Source organism: Camelus dromedarius, chromosome 1, assembly GCF_036321535.1.
Source record: "Camelus dromedarius isolate mCamDro1 chromosome 1, mCamDro1.pat, whole genome shotgun sequence".
Lineage (NCBI taxonomy): Eukaryota > Metazoa > Chordata > Mammalia > Artiodactyla > Camelidae > Camelus > Camelus dromedarius.
In genome coordinates this window covers 33103396-33116968 of record NC_087436.1, presented here as the reverse complement: position 1 = coordinate 33116968, position 13573 = coordinate 33103396, and positions in this window count along the sequence as shown.

Here is a 13573-nt window from a genome sequence, read left to right as displayed (position 1 = left end):
ATATATATTTGATGGTCACAGTTACTTTGCCATTCCTCTGATTTGTCCCTTTTTGGAAGGATTCTTGCATCATGTTCTTTTCACAACTTTAAAGTCTACCAAAGTTGTGCTATGTCCTTGTGAGTAGCATGGTTTAGAGTTCTGTTGCAGTTTAAGCATTTGTCAAACTGACTCAATCATGTCAAAACTGCACTATATAATTGTCTTAAGACTTATTATTTTGTGTTTGTTGGCTTTAAAATATTGAGTCGAAAAGAGCCCATGTACCTTTAAGAAAAAGGAGGCCTTATTGTAAAATGCAGATAAAGGATCCATCACATTGGCAAAGGATTCCTTGTAGATTTACAGCACATGCTTCCCTGAGTGTAATAAGGCAGCAATAGTTCTCTCTCCCTGAATGAAGCCAGGAAGGAATTTCACTGACCTGCTGGTATGTTTTACAAAATTTTCCAAAATGTTATTAGCCTTTTTCTTATTGAGCTGTTATTTGTATAGCTTAAAAAAAAAAGAATATGCATTATAAAGGATATACGTCTGCTATAATAATTCATTAAAATGAAAGGAAGAAGAAAAAGAGAAAGAAGCAGGAAGAAAAGAGGAAGAAGAAGTAGGAGGAGAAGAAGGGAGGGAAGTAGTCACTTCTCATAGGGACTGATTTCTTTCCATTGACTTGAAACCAAGTAGGGCCCTGCGAAGCCTTCCAGGTGACAGACCTTCCTGTGCCCCTGGCTCTTGTTTGTAGAAAACCTTTAGCCTCCTAGGCCTACCCTGAGTTTCAAAGAGCAAATTTAGTCAGAGAAGTGAGAAAATGCAGAAACAAAGGAAAACAGGTAAGGAAAATAAAATAATAGTTTAGCCATTAAAAAAAAAATCAAGGACCTTTAGTTGCTCCTCAAGGTCTACAGATAATATCTTGAGCCATATCTTTGGGTTGTTTTATAGATACTAAAATGTTACCTGCATGCTGACCATCAGTATATAGACCCCAGACAGTTGGAACCAAAAGGATGATGATTAAGATTCCCAAAACAGTACCCTGGTACCTCACTGTCAACCACAGAATAGAGCACACACTGATCACAGACCCTGCAACCATCTCCCACACACTGTCTTTAAAAACACTTCCCCAGAAGCTGTTGGGGAGTTCAAGTATTTTGAGCATAAGCTGACTATTATCCTTACCTGGCCCTAAGTTGGATACCTTGCAAGAAACTCTGTACTTTTCTTCCCCAGGACCCTGTGTCAGTAGACTGGCTTTATTGTACGTGGCGAGCAGAAACAAGTTTGGTTTGGTAATAGACTCTCCTAAATAATGGATCCCTGAGTCTCATTGGTCTCTTTAAACTAATTTGTTTGGTAAATTGCCTTTAGAATGAGCATCAAAATTGATCTCTACCATCTTAACAGAAGGAAATCTTTCATTACTTCTAATTTATAAATCAACCAGTTGATTATGCGGCCTGATTCTTTCAAAGCAAGGACTTTCTTAAAGTTTGAATAGTTGAGTACTTACTGACGTGAAAACTCAGAATGAATTAATATATTTTTATTTAATTTTTATTTTTAGAATCTGGTGGTTATTAGGCAACATTTTGGGCCAATACTAATCGCTCTAACATAGCAACTTAGCTGGCCATTGTGAGACTCCCATTGCGTTTCATCAGAATTCAATTCTTCCCTGAGTTACATTTTCCACAGAGACTATACTATAGTCCAGTTCTCTTAGAGATAAAGTGGTTGACAGGTTGTACCGATTAGTTACACTTGTATTCCAGGTAGGCACAATGCACTGAAATTTGCTAGCCTTAGGGCCTTCTTGGTCCTATGTCTGAGAGTACACATAAGCCAGTTCTTAGGCCTTCACTTTTCCAAATTATGCAGCTAGATGACATCATAAGTTTTTTTTTAATTTCTCAAAGCTTTGGAAACTGAAAGTGTACTAAATAAAAGGCCATATCTCTTGATTAGTTACATATTTTATTACATAGTTTTATAGTATAAAATTGGCATTTTCTGTTTGTGTTTTACTTTGTATGATACACACAGAATGGAGGGAAAAAAATCACTCCACTGAAAGAACCAGCGTGATTGCAATATCATAGTTCCTAGACTAAGCTGTAAAATGTGTGGCTGCTGCAGCAGAAATTCAGGAATACCTATGGATAATCACCACAGGAAGAAGCAAAGACAATTCCATTCGAATGCGGATCCCGAGAGACTACACACATGGTGGTCTACATAGCTAAAGCAAATAGTGGTACAAAAGGGATTTTGCTTACAAGTTACAATGCTGATCTACTAAAATATGACAGCGTTAAATATTTTTTTAAGTACAGAAACTTTTTATGAGGTGCTATAAACAAAGTAATGCACAGTACAGAAAAGTCAAGAAATTTTAATTATATAATTAACAGAAGTTTATTTGAGGAAAACTACATCAAAGGAGGAGAAATTATTTCAAAGACATAGCTTGTTGATATTTATGTAAAGACAGTTTTCCAGTCATTAAACTATTTTTAACAAAAATATAAGAGATAAACCTGTATCAAGGTCAAGCTGCTTAAAGAAATACAATCCCTCAAAGGTTTTGATTTAAACCTGCAGGTTGGACTATCTCTCCAAAGTAACAGAGGTTCAGATACATGAGGTTCAGATACGCGTGTATCTGAACCACACTCAACATTAACCACATTTACCAATGAGAAAGTCAACGCCTAAGATACACAGCAACTGGGAAATGAAATGCCATAGTCTGTGTTTGCTTTTAATATAGCCTACCCAGAGCAACACTCACATACACAACAGAATTTAGCCCCACAGTGTGGGTGCACGTTCAGAAATGGCATTTAAGCCTTTTCCTGCTCTCCCTCTCGCTCTCCCCAAAAACGGTGCACTTGGGATCGTGTGGGATTTGGCCCACAGGCTGTAGTTTGCAAAGTTCTGCTCAAGGTTCTAAACATTGCTTATGTTACTGTTGAGTTTTAATAAAATATATGTGTGTTCCAAATTAGCACGTGTTTATTATTTACCTTTAACAAAAACAGAATTCTATGGACAAGTTAATTTGGAAAACTCCGAGTTACCCAGCCAGCCCTGACACACACAGACTCAGCTACCCCAGCTTCCCTTATGAATTTTAAGAGTAAATTCAAAATAATTTGAAATAATTGAGCCCAGTTTGGGCACAGTTCACAATTCCAAACACTAGGACTCAATATATTATTGCGTCTGTAAATTCAAAATAAACAATGAAAGCACAGTGATTTTAAGATAAAGAAGAAATGGTACTACTTTAATAGCATAATTCTATATAAAAATCATTCTCTGAATCTTGCATAATTTTATTCTCTTGAAGGCATCCTTCATGTATTTCTTTCTTATTTTTCAAAAAAGTACTTTAATAAAATTATGCAGTATTAATCCTTTTTTTTTGGTTTTCTAATTTTTTTTACTGGTATAATTATATATACAAAATTTAATACAAGAAAATGTATCTGTATTTTTCCTGTTACTGTTAGTCTTAGTATCGATTTCATTTCATGATTATTTCTAAAAATAATTTTGTTATATAAGGAGTATTATAAAATGATCTTCTATGGGGGTCATTTACATTACATGAGCACTGTTCCATGGGTTTATTCAGCAAGTATATGCATTTTAAGCATTTATTTACTTGGTAAAAGATTTAAATGTCTTAAGACATAAAAAAATTAGCTTAAGATAAAATTAAGCTGAGAAATCAACAAAGTGCTGGTAATATATTAGAGAAAGTTCAGATAAAATAAGATTGAAATATCAGAGGACTAATGAGATAAAATAACTGATGAGAGAAAATAACTAATCAGAAATTTCACAGGAATAATAAGATGTAAATAGTCAGCAAGCTGCTATCATGGTTAAAGGGCATGGTTTAGGAAATGAGTATTACAACATGATGAGCTTGAATACTGGCCTCATCACTAATTACCTCTGATATAAATGTGCCTTTCCTCAAAAGAAGCTGGTTTTCCTATAAACTTAGCCTCTTCAAACATCATTAGAAAGTCAGAGGGTAGACCTGTCAAAATCTTAACACTTTTATCATCTAGTCTATGTTAGTCTCTAAGAGAGGAATCACTGGACTCATTAAGTATTATATCTAAGAAGAACAGGATTACTAATTTGTCTGAAATGACACATAATGATGAATAACTTAAATTCTTTTCATATCATCACATTCTTTAGTATTTAAACATTTTATATGGCTTTAGAGATGATAATAACATACAGTTTAATTAATTCAACAAACCTTTACTGAGAATTTACCAGGCCTGAGCAAGAAACACTAACACAAGCAAGTACATTTTCCAAACAAAAGTAAAAAGAGAGTGACAGACAAAATGAGGGAGAAGAAAAGAAAAGAGAAGAGAATATTAGATTACCTCACTGGGTTTCAACTGCAAAATATCTGGTATGGGAAACTTCATTAAATTCCACTGTTTTGTTGTCAGAGCAAAATGCCTCACTGTTTTAGAAAACTTTGGCTTTGCAAGTGTGGTGTCCTTAACAATAAATATCTATATTGTTTCTGATGTTCTTAACTGTTTGCTTTTTAACAGGATTTATGACCCTCTTCCTCTATTACAAAACAGCTATCTTATATGTGCCATTAACTGGTTGAAAACAAATTCAAAGAATTGTAATACTGGAGAACCCATGCCCTGTAAATTCAACAGATGTTTACTAGAGATTACAGGTTGATTCATGTGATAAATATTTATTGAGCATCTACAGCCAGACACTCTTCCAGGTGTTCAGGCTGCACTCAATTTGCATCAATCCACAAATCAGTTCTTCACAGAACTTCAGTTCTTCACTGAACAGTCACTTCTTCAAGAGTCTTCATGGAATTTATATTCTAGCAAATGTGTTTCAGTAGGCAATCTCTGTAGCTCTCTTCAAATGTGGCCTGTGGGAATGTCTGCTCAATGTTGCCAGACCTTCTGATTTTTCAAGAGAAGCCAAAAATCTGGTTTTTAGGTCAAATCATCCAATTTTTGAATGTTGGAAACTAATTCCATTGTTAAAAAACGGGGTGTGGGCCAAACATCTACAAGCCAAAACCAGCCATTGGGCCATCATTTACAACTTCTGAAGGGAATGTTCTCTAACCTACAGTAATTTCATTTGCTCTACCATGGTATGTTTAGTTCAGAGAGCCTGTCTAATCCTTTAAGAAAAATTTTTAGGTAAGCTTCTTCCATTGTTTAATTTATTAATAATATTTTGTTTATTCTATATTAAAGTAAAATTTGTACCCAAAGGCAGGGAGAATATTGCTGGAATATCACAAAAATCTCTTCCCAGCATATAATGTATCACATCTCTATTTCTGGAACAACATAGCATACTGCTCTCTGACAGCACAATGATCAAGACCACCCCAGAAACACATTATATAACCCTAAGCTATGTTTGTTCAGAAGAGAAACAGAACAAAATTTATGAGTGTCACTTTAGCTCATATCAATATATTTCAAGCACCAGAACACTTTTTCATTCTGCAGGTGGTGCTTTAAAGCTTGTATTATAGATTTCAAAATATCATCCATAAGAATCCTAAGCCCCTAAGACCCATTAATTAACCCTGTATTATCAAACATTTTAAAACCAATCATTTACCTCTCTTATGCAAGCTGAAGCAAATGCTAACAAGAACTTTCACTTTAATAAATTAAGAGTTGTTTCAAAAGTTAGATAAGTGTATGTTCAAACTATATTATGGATGTTGTCGGGTGATTTGGGTTATAAGAAATTCTTTATTGTGCATTTTAAAATATTACTTTTCTGTGGGGAACCCATTAATTTCTTTCTGTCATCCTCCTCCCCCTTCCCTTCAAGCCACCCACTAATCTAAGCATTCTTGAACACAAACTTGGTAAGAAGTGTTTCTTCACGCATGTGCAGTACATTGTGTAACTAAATGAAATGCAGCTGGGAAATATGAAGTGGACACTGAAATGACTCATTAGGCAGCTGTATAGAATAGACAGAAGAAAGTGGCAGGAAAAACTACCATGAAGATGCCTAAGGTCATATATCCCATTTCCTGCGGATGACTAGAGGCAACATAAAATAAAGCTCTGGGAGAGAATATGGAGCTTTAAGATTCCAATGCTAGACAATAATAGCAATAAAACTTACTAAAAATATAGATTTGCAGATAAAATTGATACCAGAGACCACTGAATCCAAAACTATGATTAGTAGAAACAAAACGGGGGGTGGGGGGGTGGGGGTGGGTATAAATGATTAAAGCAAAAAAAAAAACAAAAGCCTAGTAATATTTTAGAGAAGTCACTGATCAAAGGGAGCTTAGGGCCCCAAATTATTTGTATTTTACTTTGTTTCTTAATCTTAAACTTGATAAAGAAGTTAATAAAACATGCAGATCACAGAATCTGGAGCAGGAAACCCTGTGTTTAAATCTTAGCTTAGCCATTTTCTGTCTGGATGAAGAGTCTGTTCCCTAGTCTAAAGACAAATAGGCATAATCTAGACTGCATAAAGCTCTATCTGCAAGGATTCAACTACATTAATTGATGAAAAAGTAGCATTATTTGAAACCAGAACAATCTGAGTACTTACTCTATTACTTTTTATTTGTCTAACATGAAAATTATTTGTCTCTAAACTTCAATTTATTCTTCTAAGAAATGGGTAAGGTAACATATAAATCACAGGAATACAACTATTAAGTATGGGGATATATGTAATATGCTAGAACAATGACTGCTTATTATACACTATAAAAGTTAATTATCACTAGTAAAAGAAAGTATCTGGAGAATTTTCTAAAAGTCTTAGGGGAATCGGAACATGAATTTATCTCAAGGGCAGTTATATACGCTTTTATCTTTGCCAATTGTGACCTACATATATTTGGGATTTTTAATGGTAACCAGGATGAACAGCAATGGCAGTCAGTGCTACAGATAGACACACATGTATATGATCTTAACTAAGGTAGTATTTCGAGGAGCTCATTATAACTAAACATCCTGCCTAAGAAAGAAAGCAAAAGTATGATGATAAGGATTTAAGAGAACATTAGGTTAAGTAATCTAAGAGAAAAAGTATTCTAGAATTGCCAGTAAACACTGGAAGGCTAGCCTATGAGAATTCACACAATAATAATAAAAATAATTTGAGAAACAGCACTAACTATAGTCAAATGGTCTGTTCTGCCCTCTTGGCTATACCACTCCCAGTAGCCTCCCTTTTACAGGCCTACAGGTCAGGTAGTAAACACTGTCATGTCATCTCTGCAATCAAAATACTTCCAAGATACACCCATTTCCCAACAATTCAAGTACAAAGGTAGTCTAGGTGAAAATATCTCCTGAATGAGAGGTCAACACCCTCCTTCAGGTTTAGTTCTCATTCCGCCGCAGAGCATTAAGCTCCAAGTACAGGGAACTAGGTACTGGGCCCAAGCATTTCCTGAACGTTCTCATTTCCTTGCTCTTCTGCAGTCATTTCTTTCCCCCTGAAAGCCTTCTTTTCTGTCTCTACTTGTTTGAATTCCCAGCTAATTGAAAGGACCCTGAAAACAATTAATATTTACATACCTTTATACAAAACTTGTTCAACTAACAAAATGCTTCCATCTGTTCACTCATTCCCAAACAGTGAGTGTCAATTGAATGCCAACTTTGCAATAGGCACAATGAGAGATGCTGCAGGTGAAGTGCTAAAAAATGTTGCCAAATTTAACTAAAACATCATCTGTAAAGATAATATGCTTTAGATTGGGATTTGGGATTTGGGGGCGGCACATGTGCTTATTTAAAATGTACAGATAAACAGTATTTTGAATTTTCAAAAGGATCTATGACAGTCAGCAATTTCCCTCTAGCAACAATTTCTGTCTACTTTGAAAGAACTATTTTAAAATTAGCTTATAAGGTGACAATAAAACATGTACATTATTATTACATTGGCCTTCATTTTACAAAACAAGAGAAAATTGTTCATTATTCAAAATACACCAAAAAAGAAAAAAAAAAGAATATAAAATCAAGCTGACCCAAATGGTGCTTTGTATAGAGAATGGAGTCAGGATAAATTCAGTAAAACTTCACTTTTCAGCAGGTAAAACAATCTTTATGACGTCACGTAATTTTTCACACATCTTATAATAAATCAAGTATATGAAATCATCTTGATTTTTGCCATCGTGTTTAATCAATGTTTCTTTGCAATGTAATAGTTTCCATTTTTCCATTTAAAATTTTCTAGGTTGAACTCAGAACTCCTATATTATTAATAAAGCTCAGAGTGATTTAATATACCTAAATCTGCCTCACTGGTAACCATCAATCATTTGCTTAATATAGTGTTCAAAACTTTTCACATGTAACAAAAAGCAAGCAAGAAAATATGTAAAAAAATAACAAATATACTACAGAGCATCAACAAATATGGAAAAATACGGAACCTAATACATTTGTATATGTCTCTTAGTTTAACAATTGGACTCATTGCTTTAAACTGAGAGATACTTCACCTGAAAAAAATGCCTCGAGATTCAACAAAAATATATTGAGCATATTTCTGGGAATGTAACAAATATACTTTAAAAAGGGGAGTATACACAGTGTTTTCTAATTAACTGAACAGTCTTTAAGTATAGACAAGATTTAAGCAAGAAAAAATATCCATAAATAAGTGGAGATTGTTTTTAAATTCTTGAGTTAGATAGATTATTCTCCACATCTCATTAATCTGCTCCAGAGAACAGTGTCACCATAAGTAGCAACAAATTAAGCTTGTGGTTACATATTCTACACTCCTTTGAAAGAAAGATGACCTATTTTGACATGACATGCAAACATCTAACAAACTGGCCTGCATCTTTCTTCCTTCCTGGCTACAAAATAAGCAACAATTTCAAATAATATCTTTATTTATTCAAATAAATATCTATATTTATTATAAAGACCTTTAGATTTTTTAAATATTCAAACACTTAGCACTGACAGTTTGAAAATGTTATTGTGTAGTAAGTAAATGGAAAAATCAATTTTTCTAGTTTCCATTTTTACTATTAAAATTTTTTATAATTTTTAAAATACTAATATTATATTTCTATAAATTATTATTTTTAAAAACTATTTTTCAATTATTATGCACTAAGCAAACAGAGAAAACCAAAAATAATTCTTTTCATTTTATTAAAACTACGTATCTTTAACTGGGAGACGATAAAAGTTACTAAAGATATATTTTACTTAAAAGTTGATGTGGGCTTATTTAAGTGGAGTCAATGGAAGTTTAAATAAAATTTCAAAGTGTACAACTGACTCCATTTGCTTGACTCATTTAATAAATAGAAACTGTAAGTAGTGTATCTTCACAACATCAAATCAACAAGCTGGTGAGAAAATTAGAGACTTTGTTTATCTTTCTGATTCTTTCGTCCACAGAGAATCAAATAAATTTATTATCTTTATTTTCCATGGAGGTTATAAATCTCATCATAAATTTAGAATCTACTTGGCTATACTGGATACTGTAGGGCACTGAACCCATTCACATATAAGACATTTTTCAAAATATTCTTAACATTTTGGGGTCACTACATTTTAAAAAGTACAGTTATTCAAAAAGGAACCTTCCTATGCTGTGGGTGAGAATGCAAATTTGTGCAGCCACTATGGAGAACAGTATGAAAGTTTCTTAAAAAATTAAAAATAGAGTTACTGTATGATCCAGCAATCCCATTTCTGGGCATATATCTGGATAAAACTGTAAGTTGAAGACACACACACCCCAATGTTCACAGTAGCACTATTTAGAATAGCCAAGACATGGAAGCAAGCTAAATGTCCATCAACAGATAAATAGATAGGAAAGATGCAGGGGTGTGTGTGTGTGTGTGTGTGTGTGTGTGTGTGTGTGTGTGTGTGTGTGTGGTGGAATATTACTCAGCCATAAAAAATGAAATAATGCCATTTGCAGAAACATGGATGGACCTAGAGATTATCATATCAAGTGAAACAAGTCAGAGAAAGACAAATAGTGCACAACACTTCTATGTGGAATCTAAAAAAAACCCGACATAAATGAATTTATTTATAAACTAGAAACAGACTCAAAAACATAGAAAACAAACTACAGTTACCAAATAGGAAAGGGGTAGGAGAGAGGGATAAATTAGGAGATTGAGATTCACAGATACACTCTACTGTATATAAAATAGATAAAAGGCAAAGACTTACTGTAGAGCAGAGGGAAATATATTCAATATCTTGTAATAACCTATAATGGAAAGGAATCTGAAAAATAATATATATATTTATATATGTATAATTGAATCACTTTGTTGCATACCTGAAACTAACACAGCACTGTAAATCAACTATACTTCAATTTAAAAAGAAAACAGAGTTTCCCAAGAGAAGGAAACAAGGCAAGAGAAAACATGTAGAAAACAGTTCTTATCTCCTAGCCCCAAGAGACACAGTAATATATGAAATGACCTCTTTAAGCAGTGGTCCTTGTACATATACCAAGCTAGTAATGGGCTAAAGAGAGGAGCCACTGCAGTGATTTCATCAAATGCAGTCAGCTTGCTTTATATTCTCCCTAAGGGCAATCTACTTATACCTCTTCTATGCCTATACCTAGGAACTTGCAACGTCCTTTTCCATGGTTTTGCAAAACCATCTCTCACTTGTATTGATAACTCTTAAGAATAAGAGACCAACAAAAATTATTCTGGAAAGCCTTTCTATCTGCATTCAGAAATGAGAACAACTAGAAGAAATGGTAGGAAGCAATAGTGCAACAATTTTCAAATAGAAAAAGTTTCTTTTATTAAAAAAGCCATCTAGAGATGCCCATTGCAAAAAGGCAATCCATCATAGTGTATTTCCTAGACATTAGTTCCTCTGGATATCTCTGGAAAATAGTGCCTGCAATATATTCCATTGAAATATACTGAAGTTATTCAATGCATATAAGAGCCCAAATCTTGCTATAAAAATAGCAACGTTTAAAACCCTTATCCAGTTAACTCAATATTTTCAGAAGAGATTTGACTGTGGGGATTGCTATGAGCTGAGTGTGTCCCCCACCCCCAGCAAAATTCATATGTTGAACTTCTAACCTTCAATGTGATGGTATTAGGAGGCAGGGTCTTTGGGAAGTAATGAGGTTTAGATGAGGTCATGAGGGTTAAGCTCCCATAACAAGATTAGTATCATCATGAGAAGAGGAAGGACACCAAGCCTTGAGGACAGAGCAAGAAGCAGCTGTCTGCAGGCCAGGAAGCAGGCCTTCACAGGAAGGAACCAACCATACTGGTACCCTGATCTCAGACTTCCCAGCCTCTAGAACTGGGAAAAATAAATGTCTGTATTTGAGCTACCCACTCTGTAGCGGTTTATTGTACCAGCTGGGGCAGACTAATACAGGGCCTTTTTTTTTTAATCTTTTTTTTTTTTTTTTACATTATACCTATTATATAGTTATAGAGAGCACTCTTTGATAACACTGATACAGGCTCAAAAGGTTTTGCATAAGAGAAGGGAATAAACATGTTCATTTTGGAAGTTCATCACTTCATCTATATTTATGGAGTACAGACAGGAGGGAGGAAAGACTGGAAGCAGCAGAGGTAGAATATATTAACAGAGGAGATGAGGAAGAAGGAGGAGTCAAAGCTGACGGTGGGCGCTCTCTGGGCTGAGCACCTCAGGAGGTGACAGTTGACACTGACTGAGAGGGGAAGGACTTCAGGAGGAAAGGGTTATGGAGTAAGATCAAAGCACAGCCTCCAAGTAATAAGACTACACTCTGTGTATACATATTACTTAAGTAAAGTACCAAATCAATCTCACCATTTTATTTACCTTGGGATATTTTTTGAAATATGAAGTCCGGAGGCATACACATATATATTTTGTTTCAGCAGGTTGAAACAAGGGCCAGAGAATTTATATTCCTAAACAACTTCTCAAGTTCTTCTGATGACCAAACTGGATTGAGGGTCACAGCTAAGATCTCTGGCCCAGCCGTATTTCTCATACTTAGCAAGTGCTTAATTACTATTAACTAAAAGAAGGACACTGTAATCCCAGGGCAGAACAGGGTTAGAACCTTGCACTTCAGGAGCTAGGAAGCAGTAAAACTGCAGAGAGAAGAGGAAAGCAAATATAAGCAGTCAGGATACCTGAGACCTAGTACCTGCTCAAACACTAACTGGGCTGATTTTCACTTTTCATTTATTAAATAACCCATAATGATGCTTCTGACTCTAAAATTCTGTGTTTTCAAGATATCACATGGTGTTTGCAATGGGTAATTAGGACAGCAATGACCTCTTATTTTATCGATACAGTCAGGACATAAAAGGCTAGTCTTCGGGACTATAGGAAGAATGTAGTTGAGAGGCCATACCTGCTAAGATGCATTCCCCAAATCATTGATGTATAGAGTTCACAAGATTGCCCATGCAAGAGTATTGTAGTTGTTTTTACTACCATAATATTCCAAATGATCCAGTATCATTGCAAAAACCATTTCTACATCAAGAGTTTGCACCTTTTACGAGAGAAATAATTTTCTTGAAGAGTTTGCTGGATACACACCGAAAACTAGTTCACTACTTGGAAACCTACTGAGTAAATTCAAGAGCCCAGCTCCTTTTATTTTCAAGTTTCTGGGAAGAGTATCAAAGGGGATCGGGGAAGAAGAAGAGGATTCCAGCCCTCAGCTCACTTTCTCTACAAGCGAGGACAAGGGAGGACACACCGAAGCTGAAGCTGAAGCTGATGGCCACTGCAGCCCTGCCTCTAGCAGCAATTATCTTTTAAGATTATTCATTCATTCAATGTTTTGTGAATTCACTGTATCAACAATTCTAGGTCAGCTGTCTCTTATACCCTCCTTCTTCATATATACCAACACCTTACCCCCGAAAAATCTATAAACTTTCCAAGCATAACAACAAAACAAACTACTGAGCTGGGAGGATATGGTATAAGCACATCATTCACCCTTCCATTTTTAATTCTGTGTTCAAAGCACTTTTTTTTTTTCTTCTTAATTTGCTTTGGATAAGCTATTCTGAAGCTTTTTCTCCCTCCTGCAGAATGGAAATATTTACAACATATCCACTCACTACAAAACCATTTAGTTGTCTCATGGAATCCATTATAATGGGATTTTTACCTGCTCTTGATTAGACCATGACCCCTCCCCCATTCCCAAAGCTTTTCTTCCACCAACAGTCTGATGAGTCCAATATGAGCTGCCTGCTACGCAGCTGTCTATTGATTTACGCATAACTATATATCTCATTTGGCTCCTTCTGGTGAAATTATTTTCTCTTACCTCCAAAATCAGAGCAGACCCTATCCCAGATCCTCTTTCTACTCTTTCTACCAGTACATTCCTAATTATCACAGAGCTAGGATTTGTCACATTTCCAAATTGGCTTATCCCTCCTAATTATTTAAAAATACTCTGTACTTTGAAACATGACATTTTACTGAATTATGAACCTTACCAAACAGATGCTAAGAAA